The sequence below is a fragment of the Haemaphysalis longicornis genome, unplaced genomic scaffold (assembly GCF_048455015.1).
Source record: "Haemaphysalis longicornis isolate Haplotype H1 unplaced genomic scaffold, Haemaphysalis longicornis Haplotype H1 scaffold_10, whole genome shotgun sequence".
In the NCBI taxonomy this organism is placed as follows: Eukaryota; Metazoa; Arthropoda; class Arachnida; order Ixodida; family Ixodidae; genus Haemaphysalis; species Haemaphysalis longicornis.
This window is the reverse complement of record NW_027526204.1, coordinates 150,298,803-150,311,453: the sequence shown is the minus strand read 5'-3', so window position 1 is coordinate 150,311,453 and position 12,651 is coordinate 150,298,803.

Genomic DNA, 12,651 nt, shown 5'->3' with positions numbered 1-12,651 from the left:
GATCCCCTTGCCCTCACTGTGGGGAGCTCTCCACCTTATATCACATGGTGAATATGGCGAATAATAATATAGACACAATGGTGAATAAGAATATAGACAGAATACGAAATCCAACTTTAGACCAGTGGGAGCGAGAGCTGGCCCGCTCATATCCTGATCGTCAGCTTCGGCTCGTCGAGAGGGCGAAGGCAGCAGCAAGCTCTACTGGGGTCCTGGGCTGATGACTCCACTCACAGCGCTCTTATTTGATATCAATAAAAGTTTTCCTCTCGAGTGCATTGCGGTGAAGATGAACCACGGGATTGCCTTAGAGCGTATTATTTAGCGAGATTCACGCGATGGGCCCGGGGGGTCTTGTATTCTTCCCCGTTTAATAAATTAGTGCCCTTGGATGAGTAACAAAAGTGGCGCACGCCGCGGCGTATACCCTTGGGGACGCAGGCGATGGCGTCCGAGGCCCCCGTGTCGTTCTACGCGGTGCCCGTGTGCCTGCTTGCCTCGATCAACCTGGTGCTGCCCGTGTCGCTGCCCGTCCTCATCATGCGCGAGTACGTTGACGTCAAGGGCGGACACATGGTGAGCGGCCGCCTCCCGAGGCACGCCACGAGAGTTTTAAACTGCGGGATTTTGCGTAAAGCGCTTAAGGTCCGTTCACACTTGCGACGGGAGCGACAAAAGCGAGCAATGCGACTGGAGTGACACGCCACACTCGGTGTTCACATTTGCAGCCGACACGAGCGACGGCAACGACCTATTTTTGCTTTTCTTATGAATGTCTCGCTTGGAACGTCACATCACGGGAGTTTCGGTTTTGACGTCGAACAGTATCCATGTGCTATGGCAGGATACGACGTCAAGAGCTCTCGCATCCTCCTTCCGCGTCGACAGCGACGGCGGCGACAAAACTTGGTCGCAACCAATCGCTCTTGTCGCACTACGAGAGCGATGCCGAGCGACAAGAGCGGCAAAAATCGCGTGGCTCCTGTAGCTTTTGGTCGCTCCACCCCAAGTGTGAACGGGCCTTTGGGCCATCAGCGCAAGCGTTCGTACACTGGTGGGTCCAGCGATAGGGTCGCGTGATCGCCTGCTAAAGCGCCTTCGGAGCCCTCTTGTCGCACCTTACGGTATCCAACTCCCATTGAGGATCCTCCGCCAAGATCTGCGTCTGCGTTCGTGGGTGGCCGAGGCTACCGGTGGTCGAGACACAGCTCATCCTAACGAAAAAAAAAAATCACGAGACATTATTATCCGTGAAGGGGGATGGCTAGCGAAGCTTTTAAAGATGGCATAGTCTTTCTGGGCTACTCAAACGCGAAAATTTTGCTCTGTCTCTCCGCCTCGACCTCGATTCGGCCGCCCGACCAAAGTCGAAAGAATTCTTGTGCGAGACATTTATACAGTCGAAGTTTCAATCTAATAAATCCAGGAAAATTCTCAATATTTGTCAAGATTTATCAGCTTAAGATAAGGCTTATTTGAGAGAGAACGTCAATGTACAACTGGAGTTTGCAGTGTTTTTTTAATTAAAAGGAGACCATCGCTTGGTTTTTAAAACAGCAAATAAAAAAAAAACGCGTTGAAAACAACGTTTTCACCAGACAATACAAACCATGCTGGCGCTCGAGGCTCGCACTCGTGGATTGAGCGCTACGTCCCAACACAGCTAGGTGGAGCGCCAGCGGTGAGAACGCGGCAATATTGATCCATGAGAACTTACGATGGGCGGACGGAGACAGCATCGGGACAGCGTGAGAGGTGGGCGGATGAGACGGACGACGCAGTTACGTGGCAGAGACAGCAGAAGACTCTCGTATATCGCCATTTCGCCATAGAGATTTCGCCAGAGAAAGACCGTGCAAGCGCACTGCACAAAAGCCGACTTTACACACCAATCACACACCGCATGAACATTGGGATGTACTTACATGCATAGCGGGTTCCATTGTGGTAGACGAATGCAGCTTAGCGTCATACAGTTGAATGATGATGATGAAAACTTTTTATAACAGGCGAAAAGATGGAACGCTGATCCCGCCACACGCTCAACCAAATTGGAAGCCCAAATTTGCGACAAGGCTGAGCTGACCGAATAAGCTCATTCAGATGACCTAATCACAAACTAATGGATGCAAAATCATTACCTCACATTGGGTGAGCTCAGCGTTGTGGTTTATTCGGACTTTGGCTGGTTGGATTGTGGACTTTGCCTTTGTATCGGAGAAAGCTTCGCGTTTCAACAGTCGTTCTTCCAGAAAGGGGCTTTAGGTTTCGTTTCTTCCTTGCCTTGCAGGTAGCCTACGGCCTGCTGCTCAAATGCGTCGCCGTCACCGCCATGTTCATCTCTATGAACACCATAGGAATCATGGTCTTTCGCGAAGCCTCAACCCCTCATCCGGCGGCCATATTTACCTTCGGCAACGTGACCCGCGCTCATAGCGCGGCTTTTTGATCCATGGCCATGTCCCCGTTTTTTTTTTTTTCTATTTTCCTTTTTAAGCGTTTTCTGCGCGATTGTTTGTATTTAGACAGTGGTGCTACGCCAATGTTTTTTTGTTTTTTTTTGCCGTACGTTCACTATCGTTCGAAGACGCCACCAATTATCGAATGCGTACTTATTATTATGGTCGAATGCTTTTTAAAAGTCACCATTGTGCGTTAACGCCATCTTTCGTGTTCCCTTAACACTACGTGCTCCGAAACGTGCCGTGTGGCAAAGGGGGCCACTGGCCTGGTGCGGACTTTGTCGGTCGGATCTTCGTCGGTTGTTTTGAACTTTTTTAATTTCCTGAAGTCGACAGACATTGTTTGAGTAAACTGAAAGCTCGTGCACGCAATTAGATGTGTATAACACACGAAAAAGCCCATTTTCAGTGGTTTTTACATTGTAAGCACTGTCGAATTTCTCCGCGCGTCTAATACTGCGTCCCTGTGTGATCGAAGTCTTCTTCCGTGAATAATTGTCATGATATGAAGCGCCACAAAAAACACGGACGAAGAAATAGAGTAGATGAGACAGGCTCTAAATTCCAACTAATTTATTCCAACTAATTTAGAGAGGGGGAGAAAGAAAGATCGTACACATACACAGATGGTAACCTAAAAGATATGTTTACAGCACATTTTTTCAGAGAGCCCATTTCGCTATTGTACAAAATTTGCTGTAAACATATCTGTTTTATTTGTTTTATTGTCTGTGTATGCATGTACGATCTTTATTTCTCGCCCTCTCTTTTCCCAGGGAATATAAGCACATCCGTATATATATATATATATATATATATATATATATATATAAATATATATATATATATATATATATATATATATATATATATAATATATATATATATATATATATATATATATATATATATATATATATATATATATATATATATATATATATATATATATATATATATATATATATATATATATATATATATATATATATATATATATATATATATATATATATATATATATATATATATATATATATATATATAGAGAGAGAGAGAGAGAGAGAGAGAGAGAGAGATCATGAGGTTCGATGGGCCAGTATAAAAATAGTGAAAGAAGTCGACTGACACGTTTCCCGTTTTTGTTGCCAACAGTTTCGGAGTTAGAAACTCCTTCTTCAGGGCCCTGAAGAAGGAGTTTCTAACTCCGAAACTGTTGGCAACAAAAACGGGAAACGTGTCAGTCGACTTCTTTCACTATATATATATATATATATATATATATATATATATATATATATATATATATATATATATATATATATATATATATATATATATATATATATATATATATATATATATATATATATATATATATATATATATATATATATCCGAATAAAATAGTTGGAATTTAGCGCCTGTCTCGTCTACTCTGTTTCTTCGTCCGTGTTTTTTGTGGCGCTGCAAATCATGCCAACTGTTCACCAACTAGCCCAGCAAAAAGTTCTTCTCAGCTTTCGTGAATAAATTTGTTCTGACGCAAGAACCTGAATGTTTGTTGTTCGCGGATCAATATGTTCTGTTGACACAACCATGGCACTGCGAAATGTCGGCAGCAGGGTATAGCTTGAAGAGGTTTTGTCTCGCGAATGAGTGAATGAGGTGTTAACACATGGGGGAAAACACTGTGTACACCGAGGTGCCGTGGATTTTTTCTTCCACGGGTGCCTTTCCCTTCCATGGCTCGACAAAAGGTACGCGAGTTGACATCCCTTATCGCAGGCGGCGTGAGGTGCTAGTGCGACGAAGCGGACAGAACTCGCCCATGCAACGCGTTTCAGTGAGGGTGCACAAAAGGCGAGGGTGCGCTGCAAATTCAGTGAAGTGGTGGCACGTTTCTAACAGTTCCCAGTACACTTGGAATTCCCTGTGCTTATCGCGAAATCGCTACGAAGAATCGGGGACGCTGCCCATTTTTAATTGTTGCCGCAAAAGTGAGCCCAGCACATATATCCTCTGAACGCTCGATTCATGGAATAAGTACGTTGATAGATATACACAGAGAGGAACTCAATCTGAATTTACGCCCGTCATGTATGACGTTACAACACACTAGCTGTGTCCATTAAACGCCCGAGTATAATGCTTCCTGTTTTTCGCGCAATTTGTCCAAATAAAGACCAGAAGCGCAAATTAGCACTTTGTCAGCTGATTTTGTTAATAACAAGTGCACCCAAGCGTATACACTACGGCAGGTGCTTGTGGAAAACGCGAGTGGTTTTTCACGTATGCACTAAGGCGCGTGTTGTATTTTTCATGCAATTGTTTGCAAATGGTTCAGTGCAAGAACCCACGAGCTTCCTTGTAACAGCTATTTCCGCTGGATTCCCGGGGGGTAAAAGCGTTCTGAAGTATATGGTGCCAGTTGAGTATATAGATCGAACACCGCTACCTTGCGAGTTAAACTTGCCCCAAAAAGCTTGCTAAACACCCTTTGCAAAGCGTCTGTAGAGCCCTGCAGCAACGGCCCGAATGTGGGATTTCTAGGAGATCGCATGTTTTAATGCGAAATCGTTAGTTAGCTTGGGAGGTCGAAAATTCTGCGTCGTCGTCGTTCGACCAACGGCCGGCCCACGAAATGGCTGACAGCTCAAAGAATAAACAACTCATGAAACAATGCTCAGATTGAGGCATATATATTTAGGAAAGCTCCCGTACACATTCGAGTTGAAAAGAAAATTGGGTAAAGTTGAGTCTAGGCGGGAATTAAAATCCGAGGCCTCCGTATTGCGAGAAGAGTGCACGCACGGCGAACCCATGGCTCTGACTGACTAAAGACGGACTTCGTGAATGTGCAGTCATGGGGAAATGAAATGCAAACACGATAATATAAACCACGGACACAAAAATTAAAAATACGGCTCGTGGATGTCAATGGCGCGCTATGGGCACATGTGGAATGCCACATTTCCCAACCTGCGTGGAAAGAAATTCCGCTATTTGCGTTCTAGTTAATATTTTCGTGATCGCGTTTCACTTGTCCGTGACTCTTCTTTTGTCCTCGCTGATAGCGTAGATGCGCTGCGAACAATAATGTCTAACGTCGTCAACCATGCCCGCAGTTTGGCGTACAGCCTAGAGCAGAAGTTTACGGACCACGAACGCACCACTTTTCAGCCCGGAGTACTATGTGCGGTAGTTTTCATTATTCAGTACTTATACGACATCTCGCATGCATTCGACAGTTTGTGGGGCTGCTATAGGGAGAGAAATAACCTAAAATTGCCTTTTGCCTGGTCCGAAAACTTTTGATCGTGGCTGTACATGAAGTAAAGTTGCTTGGAACGTAGTCTGCTCAACATTAAGATAAAAACACTGCTTTGTCCCGATAGCAACGACACCATTTAAACACTAACTTCGCACCAATGACCGTAACATTAAAGAAAACATGGCAGCAGTGGCGACTCCCCAGCCATCTTCCAGCGACATCTTCGTGACCCGACAGAAACTTGTTTGTGCGATTGGCGGCCGCCTAGAAGGCACCGCTAGGAAAATTGGCTCCAGTGCATGCTGTGAAGGTGGTTGGAAAGCAAAGCAGTGAACGACACCCACAACAATTGCCCATGCGACGTCACATGAATTCACATACGTGGCTCTAGAAAGAGTGAAGCCAGATATTCTGGCAGGCGTTACCTGGAATTCACAGCCCGGCTAGAGCGGCGGCCGTGAGTCGGGCGAAAGAAAGCGGAGAGGAGCGTCTTTCGAAGGGTGAGACAGCGGAATCTAGGAGAGTTCCTCGTGCCGCCGAGCTGTGAGGACGTGTTCTTGTTCGCTGCGTGATTTCGACTACTCGAACTACGTTTTTGATGCCTCAATCTAGTGTTTCGCGTCGCTATATGCGGCAGTTCCTTTAGGAACTAGCCTAGATCGAGAGCGCGAAGATGTCTACGGGCGGCAATTAACCCACCGCCTCCTTAGACCAGTGCATCGGCCGCGCATGAGCAGAGGTTACATCGTCGCTCGGTTTAGTTTCGGGTGTTCCCGCAGCCTCGCGAGGCTCATGGCCTCCTACGAGGATATTCTTGAGCAGCAGCAGCGTGCACAGCAGTTAGTGGGGGTGCTTCAAGCCAAGCCAAGCCCCTGCCGGTGTCTGTGTTCGTCGCGCACCCCTCCGAGCCGACCGATCTCATCTAATCCAGCCCAACGGGACAGAACACAACCTATGTTAAACGCAATTCAACCCATTCTAGAAGTCCTGTACGTCGATCTCTTGATACCGTAAAAACCAGACTAAAAAAAGTATTAACAAAATCACGATGAACGAAAAATTTTGAAAGCTAAAAAAATCGCCAAGGCGGACTTGAACCTGAGCCTTCTCGTTTAAAACCAAGTACCTGCACTTGCTCTGTTTTGGCCTGATTTGTACCTGTACTTTTGTTACGGCTAATAGTAATCGTTCGATTAAGATTGGGTATTAGCGATAAACGGGGTCACTTAATTGGTGATGTCGCTTATAGCAAGTGGCCGGTGTCATGTCAGATATATACCAAATGCACCCGATGGCTGTGCAACTTCGGCCAGCATACTGCGCTCCGTACGCAGTACTTCTGTGTTTGCGGGCTCGTTCGTAACTTATATTGTTTACCCCACCCTTATTACTGCCATAAAAAGAACGTGCACAAAATTTCAGCGCAAACAGCTCGTTCTGCAAGCTTATAATCGTTGTTTAATAAGCGTTGGTTTTTGCCGGCCTCAGCCAATCGCCACCAGCTCCCCATTATACATCATGGGTTCAATGCGGAAGAGTAGCTAGGGTATCGCATGCCTATTCCCGGTTTTTATACCGCTTACTTCAGTGAAGTTCCCGTTAAATGTGGTGTAAGTGTTGTTCGAACGGGGCAATCTTTCGAATGAACCATACTTGCATTTTGTCTTCACGGCCCATTTGAACTTTTCAGACGAAAGCCTTAGACCTTTATGTTTCGAGGAATGCAATGGGAGGTACAAAAAAATATGCACTACATAAAATAGGGGACCGGGCTGGGGAGCGCCCGCTGGGAAAGGAAAATAGAAGCGCCGAAAGATGGCAGGCCGCGAAGTTCCTGGCGAAGGCGAGCGAGCCTATTGTCCTGCCCCCCGTTGCAGAGACGACATTAGACCCCTTCCAGGGACATGTCCACGGCTCCAAGTAGCCCGAGCTCGACACACGGGGGCCACAGTATACCGGCCACGCCGGCCCTGCCGATATTCATCGGTGGACGCACGCCTCCCTCATAAAAAAAATGTTGAGCTTCTGTTGAAGACCAGGAGGCAGACGCGGTTAAAGGAGCACCAGTTTATTGGCGACCTTCCAACGGGTGATTCTGTCCAATTCTGAGAATGATGATTTCACGAGCCTCGCTGCTCGTGCTGCTGCTGCTGGGCTCAATTCTTCTGCTTCGTCTTCCTTTCAACCAGATCACATTTTGTAACAAGCTCCGGGCCGGCCAAATAATACGGATCTGGTTGACTGAATTCTTGAATCTGGAGTAAGTTCTTCGCGTACAAGTATGAAGCCTCAAGACCATGCGATACCTAAATCGGTCGACTAGAACTGATTCCCACGGTGGTACGCACTTCACGTAGACGAACTTTTCCATCTCTTCCCCGAAAAGTTGAGTCCCTCGTCGACGTCTGTCGATCGGCGTGTCTATGCTTAAAGGGGCCCTGAAAGGCATTTTGAGCACACTAAATGAACTAGCGCAATCGCTAGATTGGGTCGCCAATGTCACCTGTGCCAAGTATTACTCTTTTACGCGCAGCGGAAAGCTCACACTTTTGTTGCAAAGTTTGTCGCTTTTTTCTCACCCTTTCCTTCGTGTTTTTGGACGCCGCCATCTTCACATGTCTACATCATCGATTCCCAGATGTTCGTCATGAGCTAGACATCCTGCTATTGGGCGGCTTTTTCACGCACTTCCGGCAAAGAGATGAGTCGTCTGCTCAGCGTCAGCTCGCCGGCTGATCTGCCAGCGGAGTGCCGGAGTGCTTTGACATTTTACGACAAACGAAACAAGTGTAAACAAACGCTTAACCGTTTGTATTGAATGCAACACGGCCATAACACGACGTGGATTTTATCTTACGTGAGTACGTACCATAAAGAAAGTCCCGTGGCACTTCTTTGGTGCAATCGCAGAGAACGCCCTGAGCCGAATGCCCGGGTTTGACGCGTACATTTTATTCAACTTCAAAACAATCCAGAGATGCGTTTCGAACGAACGCAACGTCACAACATGCGTTGCAAGTCTGAACCGCGATTGACAGACGATGAGTTGCCTCCTCCTGCCCGTCGTAAATTCGGCACTCACCTCACACCCGGTTTGCGTGGACGAGCAGCAAGTCACAACTCTGGCGCGCAAGCGAGAAGGCTTTTAGCCAGGCACACTGCACATACCCCATGCGAGGTTGAGTGGTACGTCGTTCGAGAAAGATAATCCAGACCATGGGAAGCACTATCCACCCGCAGAAGTACAATGTCGCATTTCATCGCGAAACGAACGCGTCCACAACACACAGGAGGCGATGCACACACACACACACACAGCTTCGGTCGCTGCATTGGCTTAGCTGCAAGCTTCGTTCGGACAATCAGCGATGCTACGACGATACAGAGCTGCGTGAGGACGACGTGCTAACCACTTCACGTATTTAAAAACACAGGGGCAAAGAACTAGGTTCATCGGAAGCAAAAAATCTTTCCTCCACTATAGTGCCTGAAATATACTGGCTAGTGTGCCGAGGGCGGGCTCCAGGCGGGCGCCGGGAGCGATGTACGCGGCCGTCTGCCGCTTGGGGCGCTGCCGTGCGGGAGTGTGCGCGTTCATCCGGCCCGAGCAGATCGCGCGGTTACCTCCGAGCTGCGTAGCAGACGGCAGCGGCAGAACTTTCCATTCCCGCTTGCGACGAAAGCGAGCGAAAGCGACGGGAATTCTGTCGCGCAACCAAAATTTGTCCCGACCATTCGACAAAAACGATCGTCGCACGACAAAGCGACGGAATTCCTGCCGCTCTCACTCGCTTTCGTCGCAAGTGCGAACGGGCCTTTATGTGCAATCTCCGCCCCACATAAAACAAGCTCTTGCTTGTCGCCTGAGCATACGGTTGATATCTGACTACGTTACACTGTGCTTGCCAGTGTATTTAAACGATGTCACTAGGTTTGAAACGTACGCGCTCGGCGTGCAGCTTTGTAAACGCAAGCGGTTTCACATACGCACGCTATTTTGCTGCTAATAGAGTTTTAGTACAGCGTTTGTGGCCTTTGCATACGCTAAACGGTAAATTTTTGCGTCCCGCTACGTGACACCGCGATGGGAGTTTTAGTAGAGCGTCTCATCAGTTTTGCGTAGCGACACACTAATGCATACGGCGCCATCTGTCAAATGTTTTCCGAAATGTCTCGCCGGCTGATCTGCTAGCGGAGTGCCGGAGTGTTTGGACATTTTACGACTATCCAAACAAGTGCAAACAAACGCTTTCCCGTCAGTGTTGAATGCAACACATGGGTGCAGCTTGTCAGAACACGGGTTCTCGCTGATCGAGTGCAGCGTTGGTTTGCTCTTCGCCTTCACGTTCATCGCCGCTGATAAAGCGATCCGATCCGGCGCGTTTTGTGCACGGGTTCTGTGTCGGTTGAAAATGTCTTTTTTCACATGCCGCCGGTAGTAGGAATTACAACCACCGCAAAATAACACCCGGCACCAGCGGGGCCACATCTGAGACCGCGCTTTTTGGATAAACAGTGCGCGGTGCACCAAAGGGAACGAGCGCACGATTCTCCCCACGCGGCTGCGAGTTCGCCGCCGATACCAACTGCAGCTACGTACACCGCGAAAGGGCAAGGCCAGGCCGCACACATGCGGCCAGGTCATTCGTTCGCTTTTCCAGCCTGTGTCCATGGTGTCTACAGAGATGAAAAAGCCGAAAGAGCTGGCCCGTAGCAGACGGCAGTCTGTGGGAGCGCAATAGCGGAAGTACGTCACCGCTGAGGAGCGGAGCATCATGGGAGGGGAGGCCAACAGCGAAGAAACAGTTGAAAGGAGGAGGAAATACGGCGCGATGATAATTCGCGGTTTTTGATTTACGATTTCTCAGCTAATACTCATCGCTTTAACAAAATTCTTGCAGGAGGAGATTGCTAATACATTGCTTTATTTGGTTACATGTACATCCATGCATCGGCGGAAGGCATTTCAGGACCCCTTTAACAATCGCAGTATCTATAACGTCGAAAGGAACTGAGGATTTCGTTGAAGTTACATCTGCGGTGGGTAACTTGTGCAGGTGTTCGCGCTGACGCAATCGGTTCCATCACCTGCTCGATCGATGCTCTCGATGTTTCCATTGCGCACAAATGGTTTCTGCTAACGAAGCTTCAGGTGTTAAAGTTGAACATAAACTATCGAGGAAAGCCGTTGGGTAAGGGGCAGAAAAACCTCTTTCAGTTCGCCAGGCACGATGCTTCCGGGGAAGTTCTTGAACTGGAGAAGCCATCCTACCCTCAATATTCCTTTCTCGTCGAGGTAGACGTCGAAACTTTGCAGCGATGGAACCGTTCCGCTGACCGTCGTTCGAAACGCGTCCACTGGCGTTCGCTGGACCCATTACAATCCGGGTATTCTGTATTTCTTTCGTTTGTTGGTAACCACTTCGTTCACATGTCTGAGTCTTGCAGGTGGTTGACGTAAACGCACTTTCATCACGTGTATTGTCAATATGTTCGCTGCGTTCGAAATCGGTGATGTTGTCGATGTCTTCATCATGACAGGGCTTATGACGATTTGGGCCCCTACGAAATTCAACAAGGTTACGTTCACTGCTTTTAAATGTGGTTGCAGTGAAGGCTGTTGGGCCCTTGTGATCTTCCTCTGGATGTTTTCGCTTATGTTGGAGTCCAATGTGGTCGAGCTCCCCAAAGGCTTTCGTCACGGATTCACACACTTCCGTTGTCACGTGCATGGTTGCCACCGCTTCTGATTCAGTGTTTGGCGAGGTAAAATTCGCGTCTTTTTGCACTCTCCTCCCAAAAAGCGCTTTCTGGGAGGTCTCTGATTCAGCCGCAGAGCTGGACACAGTCGACAGTTTTTCTGTTGTTGGACGTTTCCAAGGTGGATCACACAAAGAAGTAATATGACGTCCTTTGCAATTCCGACACGAAAGCTTTCTTGCATTCTTGCAATCCTTGGAGCGGTGGAAGGGCTTGGCGCAGCGAAAGCAACATCCTTTTTTCCGCAATTTGGCTTTCTTTTCGTCTAATGAAAGTCCAGCCCGGCAATCACCTGTTGTGTGGCCATTGGACTCGCAAAAGAGACATCCATGGTGGTATATCTTGACCGTTAGCGTGGAGGTAGGACCTTGAATGTTGTCCTTGGCTTCGTTACGGGGTGCCTGAGCTTGAAGTTGCGTGTCGATTCTTGCTCCAGTAATAATGGAAGTAATTTCCCGACTCCGTACTTCTAGCTGCAACAGGTCAAGCAATATCGAGAGTTCATCGGGCTGTTGACCTCCCGGTTCTCGTGCTGGTACTTCCTTTAACGTTTGTTCGTTGAACTTGAGCACGAGCTCACGGGGCAGAGTCTGCAATAGTAGAGTCCTCAACATAATTCCGTAGGCCGCGACGTCCACACCGAGATTCTTCAGTGATCTCATGTTGGTCTGTATCCGTTCATGAAGTGTCTGAAGGCCAGTCAAGTCGTCGCAGGAGGTCACTTTAGATAGGTTTAGCAAGTTGCTCATATGCACATTGATTAACAAGCTTTTATCACCAAAACGCTGCTGCAGTAGTTCGATGGCTATGGGGCAGCTCTCGTTGGTTGTCGACAAGCCGCCAACGATGCCTTCCGCTTTCCCCTTCAGATAGCTGCGCAGGTACTTGAATTTGTCCACATTGTCTAGCGATGGATTTTTATGTATTGTAGATTCGAATTGGTCCCAAAATTCTGGCCAGCGAATAAATTCTCCATCGAAAGGCTGTATGTCGAGCTTCGGCAGTCGAACCTGGACTCTTTCGCGGGATGGAGCGACCTCCTGACCTGTACTAATCGCCGAAGGGCACGTGGCCGCAAGTTTTCTCTCCGAGCGATAGATCATGCGATCGATTGAGTCCTGGTAATGTTCTGCTGTGGCAAATTCCTCGTCTAGC